This window comes from Myotis lucifugus, unplaced genomic scaffold (genome assembly GCF_000147115.1).
Source record: "Myotis lucifugus unplaced genomic scaffold, Myoluc2.0 scaffold_90, whole genome shotgun sequence".
NCBI classification, from domain to species: Eukaryota; Metazoa; Chordata; class Mammalia; order Chiroptera; family Vespertilionidae; genus Myotis; species Myotis lucifugus.
The window spans coordinates 1,378,229-1,394,425 of NW_005871138.1; the positions used below are offsets into that span (position 1 = coordinate 1,378,229).

The following is a 16,197-nucleotide window of genomic DNA, read 5'->3' on the forward strand; positions in this document are numbered from 1 at the left end:
GCCTCTAGTTTCTTGCCTGAGCTGTTCCCTCTCAGACATCTCAATGACTTGTGCCCATCACTCTTCTGTTTTCTGCTGAAACTTTACCCACTCAGAAGACCTTCCCTGACCAGCTGCTATTTTAAGTCAGATCATCACAGGCATACGCTGCAAACATGTTGAGAACCCTTCACAGTACTTTAGCGGGATCTGGAAATGGACACTTGGCCTGAATCTACCTTTTCTCTTTGCTGCTGGTTGACTTGGTGGCCTATAACGGCACCAAGACTCAACAGGGGAAGAGCTTGCGGGTGATGGTGTGGCTAGGTTGAGTCACACATGGCCCTAGACCCCAGGTCTCCTGACTCTTGCCCTCTTGACCTTTGTACAGTATGGGTTCATCCACCTGTAACCAGGTAAGTCATTTAAACTCTCTGGGCTTCAGTTTCCTCATTTGTAAAATGTGGGTGATGATGGTACCCTTCATCGGGGTTACTGTGAAAAGTAAGTGTGTTAATGCATGTAAAATGCACAGACTCCGACCTCGTTGTAATTCTACTTCTTGTTGGTTGCGTGACCGTAGATAAGTTGCTTTACTTCTCTGGGCCCCCGTTTTCTCATTTGTAAAAGGGACTAATGATAAGGTTGTTGAGAGAATTACATGCAGGAGTTTCTGTAAAAAATTTAGAAAACACACACACACAAACACACACACAGACATATTACTCAGCGAATGTTAGATCATCATCATCATTATTTTACACTAGCCTGATGTTTGCTGTTTTGAACTTTTTTAGGGCACTTTTTGATCTTCAGGACATCCCTTTGAGAAGTTCAGTGTAGATGTGGTTATTCCCATTTTGTAGATGGAGAAACTGAGTCTCTTAGAAGTTCACTGACTTCTTGCAGTCTCTGGGCTCTGTAGCAGAGCATTCAGCAGGTCAGTAGCCCCAGCCCTGGCAGGCAGACCACCCATATATTGCTCATGTTTCCATGGGAGACTAGCAGGCCTTCCCCTTTTGATGCTAACCTTAAATTAGAAGGGTCCTGGGAGGTGGGGCCTCCTGGCAAGTGGTTGACTTTCTGGCACAAGGAGTGTGGGAAGTGGGGGAGAGGCTTCATGGACATGTGGCAGGGGTACGTGGGTGGGCATGGTCTTGGCAAAGGAGGCATTCCCAGGGTCCTGCCCAGGAGAGGAGGGGGTCCTGTCATCACAGATTTCCTTTCTCTTTCTGTTGAGCATTTCTTTACTTGCTGGCATCACATGATTTTCTGTCCTGGATCTGGAATCAACCAGTTATCCAAGGAGTTTTGTGTTTTTTTTTTTTTTTAAATTACAGGGTAGATGGTGTTTAGAAACCTAGATCTCTGTGCTGGGTGTGCTCGTTGCTACTTTACGTCTAGGGTCTCTCAGTGGATAGAATTAGGAAATGTGTGTGTGTATTTAATATGTTTTTATTGATTTCAGAGAGAGAGGGAGAGAGAGATAGAAATATCAATGATGAGAGAGAATCATCGGTCAGCTGCCTCCTGCATGCCCCCAACTGGGGATTGAGCCCAAAACCCAGGCATGTGCCCTCACTGGCAATTGAACCATGACCATAGGTTGACGCTCAACCACTGAGCCACAAGGGCCAGGCTATGTGTATATATTAATTCATACATGCGCACATGTATAATTCTGTGTCATTCTATCTATATATGTATTAAAAAACCCTAAGTCTCTTTTGATACCCAGTGTTAGATTTTTTAAAAGATTTAATTAAAACATTTATATATACTATAAATGACTTTTGGGGGGTGTAGAGTTTTATGAGTTTTAATACACATATAGAGAGTCCTGTTCCTACACTGCAATCTGGATATAGAACAGTTCCATCACCCCAAAAATTCTCCCATGTGGCCACTGAGAGGTCACACTGTCCTGCATCTGTAACCCCTGACAGCCACTCATCTGCTTTCTGTCCCTATAGTTTTGCCTTTTCTAGAGCATATATATTCCACAGAAATGGAATCATCTAGCACACAGCCTTTCGAGGCTGGCTTCTTTCACTCCACAGACGGCCTTTGCGATTCATCGTTGTGGTCATGTGTATCAGTAGTTTGTTCCTTTTCATTGCTGAGTCGTGTCTTGTTGTTTGGATATGCCACTGTGTATTTATCCATTCCACCCATTGGAGGACACATTGTTTCCAGTTTTTGGCAATTATAAGTAGAGTTGCTATAAATATTTGTGTAGAGGTTTTTGTGTGAACATAAGTTTTCATTCATCTGGGGTAAATGTTCAGGAGTGAGGCCATATGCTAAGTGGATGCCTCACTTTATGAAAAATTGCCAAATTGTTTTGAAAAGTTGCTGTACCGTTTTCACATTCCCACTGGCAATACCTGGAAGGTCTGTGGTTTCACATCCTCATCTGCACTTGTTAGTCTCAGGATTTTTTAAAGCCATTCTTATAGAAATACAAGGCTTTCTTATTGTGGTTTTAATGTACATTTCCCTAATGGCCAACGATGTTGAATGTTTTTTTTAAATCTGCACCCAAGGATATGTTTATTGATTTTAGAGAGAAAGGAAGAGAGAGAGAGAGAGAGAGAGAGAGAGAGAGAGAGATTGATGTGAGAGAGAAACATTGATCGGTTGCTGCCTCAGCCATGGATTGAATTCACAACCTAAGTATATGCCCTGACCAGGAATTGAATCCACAATATTTTGGTGTACAGGATGAAACTCCAACCAACTGAGCCACATGGCCAGAGCTTGAATGTCTTTTCATGTCCATATTTTTTTTTTTCAGTGCCAGGCCGTCAACCATCCAGGCGCCCACAGCCAGGATGCTGGGCGTAGGCAAGCCTCTCTGCTCTCTGCCACCTAATGACGCAGGTGCAACATGGCAGCCACACCTACAATGCCTCTAGGGGCAGTTCATGTCCATATTTATTTTATCATCCATATAGCCTCTTTGGTGAAGTGTATGTTCAGGTCTTGGAACCATTTTTTTTTAATTGGGTGGTTTTCTTACTATTGAATTTATGGTTATATTCTGGATACAGATTCCTTGTCAGATATGTCATTTGCAAATCTTTTCTCCCATTCTGTAGCCAGTCTTTTCATTCTCTTGGCATAGCAAAAGTTTTACATTTTAATTGATTTATTTTTCTCTTATGGATCTTTCTTTTAATGTCATATTTAAAACTTTTTGCTTAACCTGAGGCCACAGAGGTTTTCTTCTATGTATTCTTCTAAAAATTTTACATTTAGATCTATGATCCATTTTGAGTTACTCCTGTATAAGCTGTGTAGTATAGGCTGAGGTTCATTAATTTGCACAGGAAGTTAGCTGTTCCTGCACCATCTGTTGAAAAGCCCATCCCTTTCTCCATTGAATTGCCTTTGTATCTTTGTCACAAATCAAGCAGTCACATTTGTGTGGGTCTGTTTCTGGACCCTATTCCATACCTTTGACCTATGTGTCTTTACCTTTGGCCAGTACCATATTGTCTTGATTACTATAACTTTAGAGTAATTCCCAAAGTTAGATAGGTGTGTATCCTCCAACATGATTCTTTTTCAAAATTATGTTGGCTATTCTAGTTCCTATGCTTTTTATATACGTTTCAGAATTAGCTAGCACAGAGAGAATGGGGGGGAGGGGGAAAGAGGGAGAGGGAGAGAGAGAGAGAGAGATTGATGTGAGAGAGACATCTATTGGTTGCCTCCTGCACACACCTTGACCTGGGCTGGGATTACAACCGAGGTACGTGCCCTTGACTGGGAATCAAACCCAGTCGCTTCGGTTCACAGGTGGACATCACGGCTCTCATCACTGAGGCAGGGCTTGCTGTTCTCATTTGGATGTTAATGCTGAATTCTCACGTGTCCCCATGTAGTAGGCATTGGTCTCCTTCCTGAGAGGAGCTAGTGAACCACTCAGGGGCAGAGTGAACCACTCAGGGGCCCGTGCTGGGCAGGACAGTGGAGCCTGGCCCTCCAGTCCTGGAAGTGGCGCCGGCTGGATAGTCACACTGCTTTAGAGAGGAGCCTGGCCCCATCCCCCCTTTTTTTTTTTGCCACCATTGACTCCCCCTCTATTGACTCCCCCTCTAAAGTAGTGCCTGGTCTCCTGGCCCAGTTGACGGTTGCCATGGAGTCCGGCTGCCATCCCACCCCCCTGTTGCTAAGCAGGCATCTGGTTGCTAGGCACCACCTCCTTGGACACCTTGGCTCTCTGAGAGCCTGTTTGGGACTGTCTGAGGGGGCCCAGTGGACACTGGAACCTGGAGGTCTGTACTCGTGGGCAGAGGCCAGAGCAGCCCTGCGGCTTGGGTCTGGGGTGTCCCCGCCTCCAGCTGGGGACAATGAGGCTCAGGAGAGTGAGGGGAGGCCCACTGGTGGACGGGGAGGTGTCCTCTGCACTGCCCCGGGGAAATGGGGCTGTGCTCATTCTCCGACACTGAGGATGAGGTCCTTCCCCTGCGGTCAAGCTGCTCAGTGTTCTTCTGCAGAGCCTTGCCCGCCGAGCTTAGAACAGAATCCTGTCTTTAACCTGCGTGATCTGGCCCCTGTGTACCTTTCTGCCCGAGTCCCTGAAGCCCCCGTCTGAGTCACCTTACCCAGTCCCTTCTCCTTACCTGTTTGCTCTGCTCCAGCCACAGTGGTCTTGCTATTCCTCAGGCACACCAAGCAGGCCCCTGCCTCAGGGCCTTTGCACTTGCTGTCCCCACTGCCCGGGCCAATTCCCCACGTTATTTCTCTTTTTCCTGTTTGATTTTTCTCCATAACATTTATCCAGTGTTTATCACATGTGCCTCACCCTGCAGCCCTATGAGGGCGGGAGCTTTGTAACTTCCGTTCACTGTTCTAGCTCCAGGACTAGAACAGTGCCTGGCTCCTCGTAGGTGCTAAATCTGGTACCTGCTGGGCGAGTGAACGAGTGACTTCATGGTGTTACTAAGGAGGCAGAAGCAGCGTGTCCCAGGTGGTAGAAACGTGTGAGCAAGCGTGTGGTGGCTGGCTTGTAGAGGCGTCAGTCCACAGGCGTTCTGTCTCCCCAAAGCTGGGGAGAAATTGGGTTCTTGTTGCCTGCTGGCCGGTCCCCTCTCTTTCTCAAAGTGGCCCCTGCTGCCCTGAACAGTCGTTTAAGACTAAATTCAGTCTCACTGTGGAAAAACACCTTTGCCCCGCGGCCGACTGGGAGGCTGTGCATTTTCAGAGCATTTCTGTTGTGAACTAATGGGGAAATCCCAGCAGGGATGGCCTGGGCAGCCAGGGCAGGAGGCTGGCCTGCAGCCGTGTTCCTGGCCTGCGGTTTCAGCTACTCCCTTCCCATCCTCTTCCAGCCTCCCTGACAAAGCAGCTTTCACTAAGGGTCAGGGGAGGGAGGTGGCATCTCCCCCTGGGTTTCCAGAGCTTCACCCCTCAAAGTTGGCACAATTACCCCATTTTCTAGATGAGAAAACTGGGGCATAGTGGGGTGAAGTCACCAGCTCAAGGCCACACAACAAGAAAGAGAAGGGTCTGGCGTTTGAACCTTGCTCTGTCTGACCCCACAGCTCAACCACAGAGATCACACTGCCTTCATTCTTGGACTTTGTCCCACAGCGGCAGCAGCTTCCACACCTCCCTTGCTCTTCTTGGGCTCCTCAGCCTTCTGGCCTCAGCTCCGATGTGCCTCCTCCAGGCAGCCTTCCCTGAACACCCCCTCCTGGGTCACCTTACCCAGTCCTGCTTCCTAGCCCTCAGCACGATTGCAGTTGAATCTACTAGTACATTGTGCAATGATTTCCTGATGATCTGTCTCCCTTGCCGGGCTGGCTTGCATGAAGGCAGAGACTTAAAATGTCCCATGAACTCTTGTTCCCTTCCCCCAAAACCACAGTCTTTCCTGTCTCAGTAAAAGTAACCTTCATCCTGCCAGTGTCTCAAGCCAGGGGGTCGGCCTCCACTCCTCTCTGTCCCAGCACCCATCCATCTGTAAATCCCGTGGGCTCTGCCTTGAAAATACGTCTATAAACTAAGCATTTCTCCCATCACCATGCCACCACCCTGGTCTAGTCCACTGTCATCTTCCACCTGGACTATTGCAGGAGCCTCCTCCCTGGGCTCATCCCCTCTCTGCATTCACCCCCAACTACAGTGCAGTCTCCACACACGGCCAGGTGGTCCTCATGGCTCACTCCCCCACTTCCTGTAGGTCTCAGCCCACGTGTCACCTCCTCAGTAAACACTTGCTGAATGGACAAAGGTTCCTTCCCTGAAAGTTACTGCGCCTCAGTGTGCCTGGCAGGTGGCCGGTGCTTTCCATGGTTAGTGGTGATCAGGAAAAGGGTTTATGTGGGCACTTGGAGGCCAGTGGGTGGGCCTGGAGCAGGGTGTGACCAGGCTGGGGTGGCCAAATGCCAGGGTGAGAGGCTTGAACTAATGATTGTTAGGGGCCTTGATGAAGCATGTGCCCTGTGCTGGTGCTGTGCTCTGTGTCAGTAAGTCCTCTTCAGGTTATTTCCTATTTAAGTCTTCGTCGTTGCCCTGGAGGTAGGTAGTTTTGTCCATTTCACAGATGACTACAACTGAGAGCAGTGAAGGTAGTGACTTACTCATGGACACACAGTCGCTGAGTTGGCTTGTTTGATTTCTCCAGACAACTTCTCCTTGGCACGCTGCCCTGTGGCCATCCCTGGCTGGACGGCAGTGGACGGAGAAAGAAGCCCTAGCCCCGCCCCAGCTGCCTCTTCCTCTTTCTTCAGCAGACATGAAATGATTTGTGTTGCTGTCACCATTCTTGCTGGGTTGCCAACTTCCTGTCAGCTCGACCTGGTGGGAAGTCCCGCAAAGGGAAAAAGGGAACTGGGAGGTTTGTTTGGAGCTGACTGTAGGATTCTGGGTCTGTGTGTGGCTGGTGGCCAGGACAATATTCGGGCCACTGGGGTACCGTACTCCTGTGTCACCGCCTCGCCCACGGATGCGTCTGCAGGCTCACACCTTCATTCAGTCGTTAGTTCTCTGTCGTAGTCCCAAGGGCTTGGCCCTGGGTCCTGTCCCACGGGCTGGGACATCTCTCCAGCAGCAGTGTCACCGATATCACAGGGACAAGCGCTGGCCTCGTCACCAGGAATGGCTCTGCCACAGGGTGTTGACTGATGGGATCCTTGTCCCTGCTTGTGGGGGTAGGCACCCCACTGAACCATTCCTGCGCCACCCGAGAAATTCAGCCCAGCTTCCTGGAACCCTGATTTTCCTCAGTGATGTGATTGGACAAATCATTCTTATAGGAAAAGTAAACATGGCCGATGATGATGAATGCCCGGTGCTCAGTGCCCCAGCTCACAGGGGGCAGTGAGGGTCGCGTGAGTTCACGTGGATACAGCTCTCAGTACAGCATCCAGCGTGAAGCACGTTCTCAACAAGCAGCAGCCGTGACTGTGTCGCTCTCTGGGCCTCAGGTCCTCTCTGCATGGTGGGGCTGCCCCCCTGACTCATCTCCTTTGGCATGACTCTGGGGCAGTAAATGGATGCAAAGACTTATCGAGAACCCCCCTAACATGATGCCCCCGGGACCCTGGGATCCCAAGCTTAAAACGGAGTCCAAGAAAAAATCCTAAGTATGGGGTGGATTGGTACTTTTAGGTACCGAGATGTTCATCGAAGCACCCCCTGTGAGAACATTGGAAACAACTGAGTGTCCCGAAATGGGGAAATGGGGAGGTACACGAGCCGCACCCACTCTCCAGCCGCTGCAGAGCAGGAGAAGCTGACACCTGAATTATGTACAACCTGCGATGGCAGTTGTACCTTCAGAACTGTCCGGAAAACCACTGACGGTGACACACCAAAGTATTAGCAGTGGGTGCTGTTGGAATGTGTGACTTCCAGTTTTCTTATTGTGGATTTTACTGATTTTCGAGATAAAAGGCAATTATACATATTTAAACCAGAAGATCAGACTCAGCCAGCACTACCTAAACATCAGTGTCTGTGACAGGCACCTGGGGAAGTGTATTAAACAAGCAGGTGCCTGGCCCTTCCATGGCACTGAATTGGAGCCTCGGCATAGCAGGGCCTGGGAGTTGGCTCAGCCCGATCTTACCTGCTTGTCAGGATCCTCTCTGTCCTCCTGAGCAGCCCTCCCTGACCGCGGTTCCACTCCTGACCTCCCTGCTCCTGAGCTTCTACAAAGACACAGGTTCCCTGGCTTTCCCCCGACGGCTTGAATCAGATCGGAACTCCCTGGTGTACCTCCTGGGCAAATGTGTTTTTTGAAAAGCTCCCTGGGTAATTTTTATACCCATCCCACTGACCTAGGGATGTCCCCCAACCTGGCTTTTAGAAGCAGATTTCTAATTGTGCCATTTAAATTGTAAAGATAACACAAATAATGTCGAAAATGATGAGAAAGTCAATCCTGTGACAAGCCTCTGGTTTGCCTCCGTGGGCCTACGAGTAATTTATTGAGCACCTACTAGGAACCAGGTGCTAGGAATGTAGCCATGCACAAGGCAGACAAAAGCTCTCACCCCCATCGAGTTTACAACAAAGATAGACAATGAAGATATTAAATAAGAGAAGCCTAGATAGTGAATAAGAAAAGTCTGTAGTATCAGTGGGTGATCGGTGCTGTGGACAAAATGAAGCAAGTTAAGGGCAATGGGTGCTGTGGCGGTTTTAGGTGGAGTGGTCAGGGTGAGCCTCATAGGGGAAGTGATGTTTGAGCAAAGACCTGAAGGGGGTGAGGCAATGAATCACGTGGCCACCTGGGACAGGTGTTCCAGGCAGAGGGGACAGCTAGGTGTGTTCTTGGGACATCAAAGGGGCCAGGGTGGGAGGAGAGGAGGGAGAGGGGAGCTGGGTGTGTGTGTAGGATGTAAAGTTGAGTAAGACCTTCCAGGCTGTGTGTGGTAGGGAGTGTGGTTTCGTTCTGAGAGTGGTAGCCTTTGTCAAAGGGTTTTAAGCAGGGAAGCACCATGCAGTGGTGTGTGACAACCCGAATGCCCAGGATGTGCTCGGGGCTGGGTCTCCTGGATGCCCTATCTGTGATTGTAGAGCCAAAATCTGTGGCTATCGCTGAGCTTGTGGTGGGTGGGGGACTCCTGTCAGGAGCCCAGATGGGATCCTCCTTACTATTCATGGCCTGTCTTATTTAGTGGGAGCCCCCTGCTCCCCGTCCCTTGACCTTTTTGCTTCAGAACCTCAGAGCAGACGGTCTTCCTGTTCTTGCATCTTCTCAGAAGCTGGGCTGGGGCGGGGGGCGGGGGGCGGAGGGAGGAGGGCGGTGAGAGCGTGAGTGTGGAGGGCAGCTTGTCTCTTTGTCAACAAGCCCCGCAGAAGCCAGGGCTGTGTGGGTGGGGGCCTGGGTTTGCCCGCCGTGGGAGGGGTATGTTGCTGTTGGAGCCTGGGGCAAGTGCATGATGAACCTGGGTGCTTAGAAACAATCCTTTCTATCACTTTGCTGAAAAAAACTTTTTGGAATGATTTTTATCGCAGTATAATGACATACAGTGAAGCACACAAGTCTTCAGTGTCCATCTCCATGGGCTTTTACTGTGCACCACCATCAGGCAAACATCTAGAACAGTCACGGACCCCAGAGGTCACCTCATGCCCCTTGTGAGTCCGTACCCAGCAAAGAAAGGTAAAGACTTTTGTCTTTTTGGTTAGAAAAGTGAGGACGATGGGTTTTGCCAGCTTTTTGGTGTTTGTGGACACGGCGTCACTCAGGGTTGCACCTGTTTATGCTCGGGTCGTGTTTTTAGGACACATCTGTGTCGTTGCGTGTGTCACAGTTTTTCTTTTGATTGCAGAGTTGAATTCCATTGTGTGAATAAACCACAATTTGTTCAGCCATTCTCCGGCAGATGGACATTTGTGGTTTTTAAAAATTTGAGCTTTTATTGTGTTCCTTTCCCTGTGCTAAGCACTTTGTGTGACATGTAATGTTTCTTTTAATCCTCAAAGAGCCCTAAGAGATAGAGGCTCTGATTTACCCGATATTACCCACGGAAGGACAGAGGTTCGGAGGCTTTTGTACCTTTCCCTCCTTTCTTCTCTTCACAAGTATTTTTTGAGCGTCTTCTATCTGCCTCATACCAAGGGCTGTGGATACAGCAGTGAGCCAGACGCACAGAAATAGCTGGTACTCCATGGAGAGCAGGACAACCAATCAATGCATAAAATTACATGTGGATTATGATAACCGCTTTATAGGGAATTAAAACAAGGTGTGGGGGAGAGTGACCGGGTGGAGGTCAGGGGAGGCTACTTCAGCCAGGACAGGCAGGGCAGGTTCTCTGAGGAGGTGACAATTGACCTGCCTTGTGCTGTAATGATTTATCCAGGCTGAGGGAACAGTATGTGCAAAGGCCCTGAGGCAGGAATAAGCCTGGTGTGTCCTAGGAAAAAGTGGACTAGCTAGTGTGGCTGAAGTGGAGTGAGACAGCTTTGGGGAAATGTCAGGAAAATACAGTGTGGTTTGTGTGTTGGGGTGGGGGTTTCTGAGATCGTGATGTATTGACAGATAAAATAGGACCAGTGATGGTAATGTAAGTGGTATCATTTCACCAAGCCTCACTCTGGCGTGACGCTGAAGTTGGGGTTTGGTATCTGTTTCATCTTCTGAGGTAGGTGTTTGAATCTCCACTTACAGAAGAGGAAGCCGAGGTCACACTCGTGTGCTTCTCCCCGCTGGTAGGTGGGGACTTGAACCAGAGCCTCTCCCCTGCCCTCCTCTTCCCTCCCTTCTCAGGGTCCCTGGGCCATAGGTGACCACATTTTCATTGTGTAAAAATCCCTCTATGACTTGCCTAGTGTCTCTCTAATCAGGAAGATCCAAATAACCTAGGTCTCTCAACTCCTGGCCATCCCACCAGGCCCCCCTACTCCCCGACTCCCAGCTAAGTTCTCCCAGCTTTTGAACCCAAGAGACACTATAGGCCTGGCTCGGTTCTTTCCTCCCTGTGTGACCTTGAGCGCATGACCCCAAGACTCGGTTTCCTTTTCTCTGAAACGGGGTTGCAGTAGTCACCTCCTCACACACTCTTGGTGTTGGCATACGGTAAGGACTTCACATACATTGCAGCTGGTTCTAGGGTTCATACTCCATTGAAAACACAGGCATCATATGGTTCAGATAACTTGGTGTCCTGATCTTACTAAATGGCTTCTTGCTGTCTAAACTCAGGAACTGAATAGAGCTGGATAGTTAAGTATAGTTTCTATTATGATAACTATTATACTAATTATTGTTATCAGACCATCTGTCCTTAATGAATATTTGTTAATAGAGACAGTTAGGGGTGAGGAAAGAAGACATTTCACAGTTTACTAATTATAAGACAAATAATGTATAAAATATATAGCTGTACTGTATGTCTATTATGTATTCATAATAATAATGGGATATTAGGATTATGTTCAGCTGCGATGAATGGAGATGTGATGGAGGTTTATTTTTTCTTTCATGGACACGTCTCGAGCTAAGTGGTTTTACTAGTTTCCTTTTGCTGCTGTGGCAACAAATTCCTATGGAGTTGGTCACATAACACAGGTTTATTATCTTAGATTTCTGGAGGTCAGATGTCTGAAATGGGATGTGCAGGGCGAAAATCAAGTTGTTGGCAGGGCCGTGTTCTCTCTGGAGGTTCAGGGGAGAAGCCATCTACTTGCCTTTCTTGTTTCCAGAGGCTGCCCATATCCCTTGGCTCCTGGCCTGCTCTCTCTTCAAAGCCAGCAGTAGCCAGAGGAGTATTTCTCCCTGCATCACCCTGACAATCTTCTCTTTCTCTCTTTTACTTTAAGGACCCTTGTGATTACACTGGGCCCACCTGGAAGTTCAGGATAATCTCCCATCTCAAGATCATTAACTTCATCACATCTGCAAAGTCCCTTTTGCTGGATAAGGTTACATATTCACAGGTCCAGGGATTAGGATCTTTTTTGGGGTGAGGGGAATTATTTAGTCAAGCACAGTGGGCCAGGGCAGTTGGGGTCTCTGCCCCATGGCACCTGCAGGATCCCCTTGGAAGGTCTCCCTCCCTTCACCTGTGGGGTCTGGAAGGCCAGACACCGTGCAGGACCACGGGGGCAAAGGTGCCTGCCCTCGTGGAACTTGGAAGAGGCCACTTCAGTGGGATGTGGGTGGATAGTTAGGGAAGCCGAGAGTACAGTAGGTCCTCGAATAACATCATTTTGCTCAACATCATTTCATTATAATCTTGATGAGATGCCTAGGAACGTAATCCTTGTTCACATCCATTAGCCTATGGGAAAATTGGTTTTGTTATATGTCATTTGTTACAGTTCCAAGAACCTATGCAGGTTCTTGGATGATGTTGAGTGAGGGCTACTGTACAAGACCAGGTCAGAGTGGACGTGGCAAGAAGGTCAGTGTCTGGACTCTGATGGCCTACAAGTCAGATCCCAGTTCTGTCCACTTAGCTGCATATCCTGGGGCTTCACCCACGGAGAACCTCAGTCTCCTTTTCTGTAAAACGGGGGTGGGGCTGTCTGGGATGAGGCGAGGGTGTGGCAGGCAGTGGGAACATAGCCGACACTCCCTAAATTTAAAAGCCCAAACTACTTCTGAGCAGCAGAGGTCTATGCTCCTGAGACTGGCACTGCTCTCAGCAGCCTCTTCACAGGCTTGAATTCCCTCCCAGGGGCCTGCGCAGGGGCTGGGAAAAAGAAACCAGAGGAAACCTCCACGCGGAGACCCCCTCCCGCGCCTGTTCCCTGAATGCCACTATTTTTACATTCTCTCACTTTTGTGCATTGTTTCCTGACTCTCCAAACACAATCCTTCACAAGCCGAGGGGGGACGGCTTCCCCACCAACTCCAGGGACAATTGTTTGGGGAGATTGGAAAAAAAAAGTTGGGCCAGGAAAAAACAAAACCTCTTGAAAGTCATTGTCTTCAGATGTCAAGTGTCAGCCCCATGGAGAGGAGACCACATTCCACCCATTGTCCTGCTGCAGACGGGCACGGGGACCCCAGGGCGTCCAGCCACCCCGCCCTGCATCCTGGGGCCCCAAGGACTTGGTTGGCTTTGTCTGGGACATTCCGGCGGGAAATACCACCCGTAGTGGAGCCTGTTCCCAGCCACCATGGTCTCGGTCACTTTAGGCTTTTCCTCGAAGCCACCCGCCCCTGCAAGCCCCAGATCAGCTTGGGCTGATGCTGATAATAAGGCGAAGACTCATTTTGTGCCTACACGTACTTTATCCTAACATCGAGTTCTCACAAAACCCCACGACGTAGCTACCTTTATGTGTATGTGCATAACAGGTTATTGAGACACAATTCACTTACTATACATTTTACCCACTTAAAGTGTGTAATTCACAGCAGTTTTTAGAATATTCACAAAATTGTGCAACCATTGCCACCTTCTAATTTAAGGACATCTTCTACACCCCCAAAAAGAAACTATGTACCCATCGGCTCCCATTTCATAGAGAAAGAAACTGAGACACAGAAGCTGCTGAGGGTCACACAGCCAGTAAATGACTGAGCCAGGATTTGTACCCCAAATACTTGGCTCTGGAGCCATTTTCTTAACTATGCTGTAATGCAGTAATTTTCAACTAGGGGAGATCCCTCTCTTCCCCCTGGGAACGTTGGACAATATTTGGAGACATTTCTGGTTGTCACAACGAGAGGCTGCTACTGGCATCTAATGGGTAGAGACCTGGGATGCTGCTAACATCCTACCATGTATAGGATGCCCCCACAACAGAGAATTATTTATTCCAATGCCAGGGCCCCACCCCTATGGGCCCTGCTGTAATCCCATTCTGATGAGCCTATTCTTCAGGAAAAAAAGCTGAGGGTCCCTCAGGGGTGCGGAGAAGTTGGGGTTAGAATAGGAAGGCTCTCAAACCACATTATGGTATAGGTGACAACAGTCAGGGGAGAGAAATTCTGAACAGCATTGAGAAGGCTCCGCAGGAAAGGGATCTGATCTGTGCCCCATTAGTGATGTCTGCCCTGGGGGAGTATTTAAGGAGAATGGGCGGTTTTCTCTTTTTTCAGGCTTGTTTTTAGAATGGCGGGGGGGGGGGGGGGGGGGCGAGGGGGGGTGTCTCACACACAGATTCCCGTAAGGCCAGGCTGGAAGATGAGTGCGGCAGCAGGTTGGGTAGTGGAAAACAGAGGGGCATCTACTCAGGGTAGAGATGAGAGCTGCCACGCTCCCACAGCCTTCTGCATCCTTGTGGGCATTTGAGACAAGTGGTCAGCTTTTTCAAAAAGCTGCTGGGATTTTAATGGGACCTCTGATATTCAAATGTGGGTCTGAATTTTCGCAAAGCCCACTGCCGGTCAAACTAAACATGCCTGAGGGCCATCAGTGAGACCCGTTAGCGTGAGTGAGAGCTCAATAGCACGCAGGAGGTACTGCATGAATCTTTGTTGAAGGAATGGTGAGTTGTTGGTGAGTTCAGGGAGATGGCAGGCTGGGCCCTCACCCCTGGAGTGGGGTCTGTGTGGGGAAGAGTGGTGGCTTCCCCTCTGCGGTTCCCCTCCCCCCACTGTTGCATCAGACCTGTTTACAACAGGTTGTAGCAACTTGGGTTTTTGCTTCAACTTCCTCCATGGTGGGTGATGGGGTGGGGCTGGGTGAGAACTGGCACCTTTTTTGGGGACTTAGAAACTGGGTGGGGATGGGTAGGGGGAGTGTTTTCCAGCCAATTGATTAATCAGTTAAACACATATTTATTGAGTGAGGGTCTCCTATGTGCTGCGCCTAGTCTTCAGCTTTGGGGATAAGTGACCTAGATAGACAAACATCATTGCCTTCTTTGAACTGACATTCTGGTGGGGGAGGTGGACAGTAGACTAATGCACAGACATACATAATGTTCAGAGTGACAGGTGCGATGAAGAAAACAGGGTAGGAGTAGGGACAGGTAATTTAGTTAGGATGATCTTGGAAGGACGAATGTGACTCAGGGTCTTTGCATTGACTTTCCCTCCACCTAGAATGCCCTTCTCTCAGACACCCACACAACTGCTCCCTCACCCCAGTCCCTGAAAAGCTGCTCTCAACTGATGGCCATTGGCATCTATTTGGTGCCAATGGTAGTCCCCAATTGGGGGTGAGATGAAGGGGGTAAATTGTGTTCAGTGCGAACAGCTCAATTGTGATAGAGCAGGGCTGAGAGACAGCTCGATAGTGTTACAGCTCAGTTACAGTGCAGCACGGCAGTGGAACAGCACAGCTGTGAGGTGGCTCTGGGGCGAGGCAGCCAGAGTTGCAGCTTGGACTCTGTCTAGGAGAGAGCTCTGCTCCGTTCCAGCCCACTAGGGCAGCTCTGCTTTGCTCCGGCGAGACAGCTTCATTGCTGTAGGTCCAGCTTGGTAAAGCACAGTCTTTGGTGGGCTTCCTGAGCCAGAGGGTGGCTGACTTATATAAAGAGAAGTTCCTGCCTCTGGTCCCTGATTGGCTTGTTCTCATGTAAATGAGGACTCCAGATCCTCACAGTTTGATTGGTCCAAAAAGCAGTGTCCTGAGTTGGTTGGAATGGAGCCACTCTGATGGGTCAATGAAGATGCTAATGAGGATATAGCGGCACATCCCTGAATGGTTGAAATATGACTCCAGGAGCTCCTTTATAAGGGTTGGCTCAGAGGGCAGGGGTGCAGTTCAGGGTGGGAGGTGGACAGTTCAGTGTGGGCCTCGCCCTGAAGTATGGCTTGTGTGAGACCCCTGCTCAGCGGTGGCTGCTAGGCTGTGTTTTTAAATTGGAACCCAGTTAGCCACCATGAGTCCATCTTGGTAGGCATTTCCTTTTTTGTGGTCAACACTGCTCAGATGTCATCTCCTCAGGCAGGCTTTCCCTGAACATCGCGGTGAAATAGCTGCCCAGCCCTGTCCCTCTCTGTTCCCTCATTCTGCTTTAGTTTTCTTCATAGCACTTATCCTTACCTGCCATTTTATTAAAAAACCCAGTTATAGTCTGTCTTGCCACTGCTCCATGAGGCAGGAATTCGATCTGATTTATTCATTCTCTGATGTGTTGTTGAGCACAGTGGGTGTGCAGTCAGCGTTGACTAAATGGATGAATGCAGGAATGAATAAACCCCGAGGTCGTGTTTTGTGTCTCCAGTGCCCAGCTTGATGCCTGGCACACAGTAGGCCCGGGGTAACGTTTGTTGGCATGGGTAGTACCCGCTGATGGCTTTCTCCCCCCAGAATATAGTCATAAGCAATTTCCTGTTTCCTTGCGTGG

General features: G+C 49.2%; 1 non-coding gene across 1 annotated transcript; it reads right to left on the reverse strand.

The window, feature by feature from the left end:
- Positions 1-2,774: 2,774 nt before the first annotated feature.
- On the reverse strand, positions 2,775-2,904 carry LOC111826589. Its single transcript, XR_002829949.1, has one exon. It is a non-coding gene; the product is annotated as a small nucleolar RNA SNORA17 (small nucleolar RNA).
- Between the last annotated feature and the right edge of the window lie 13,293 nt (positions 2,905-16,197).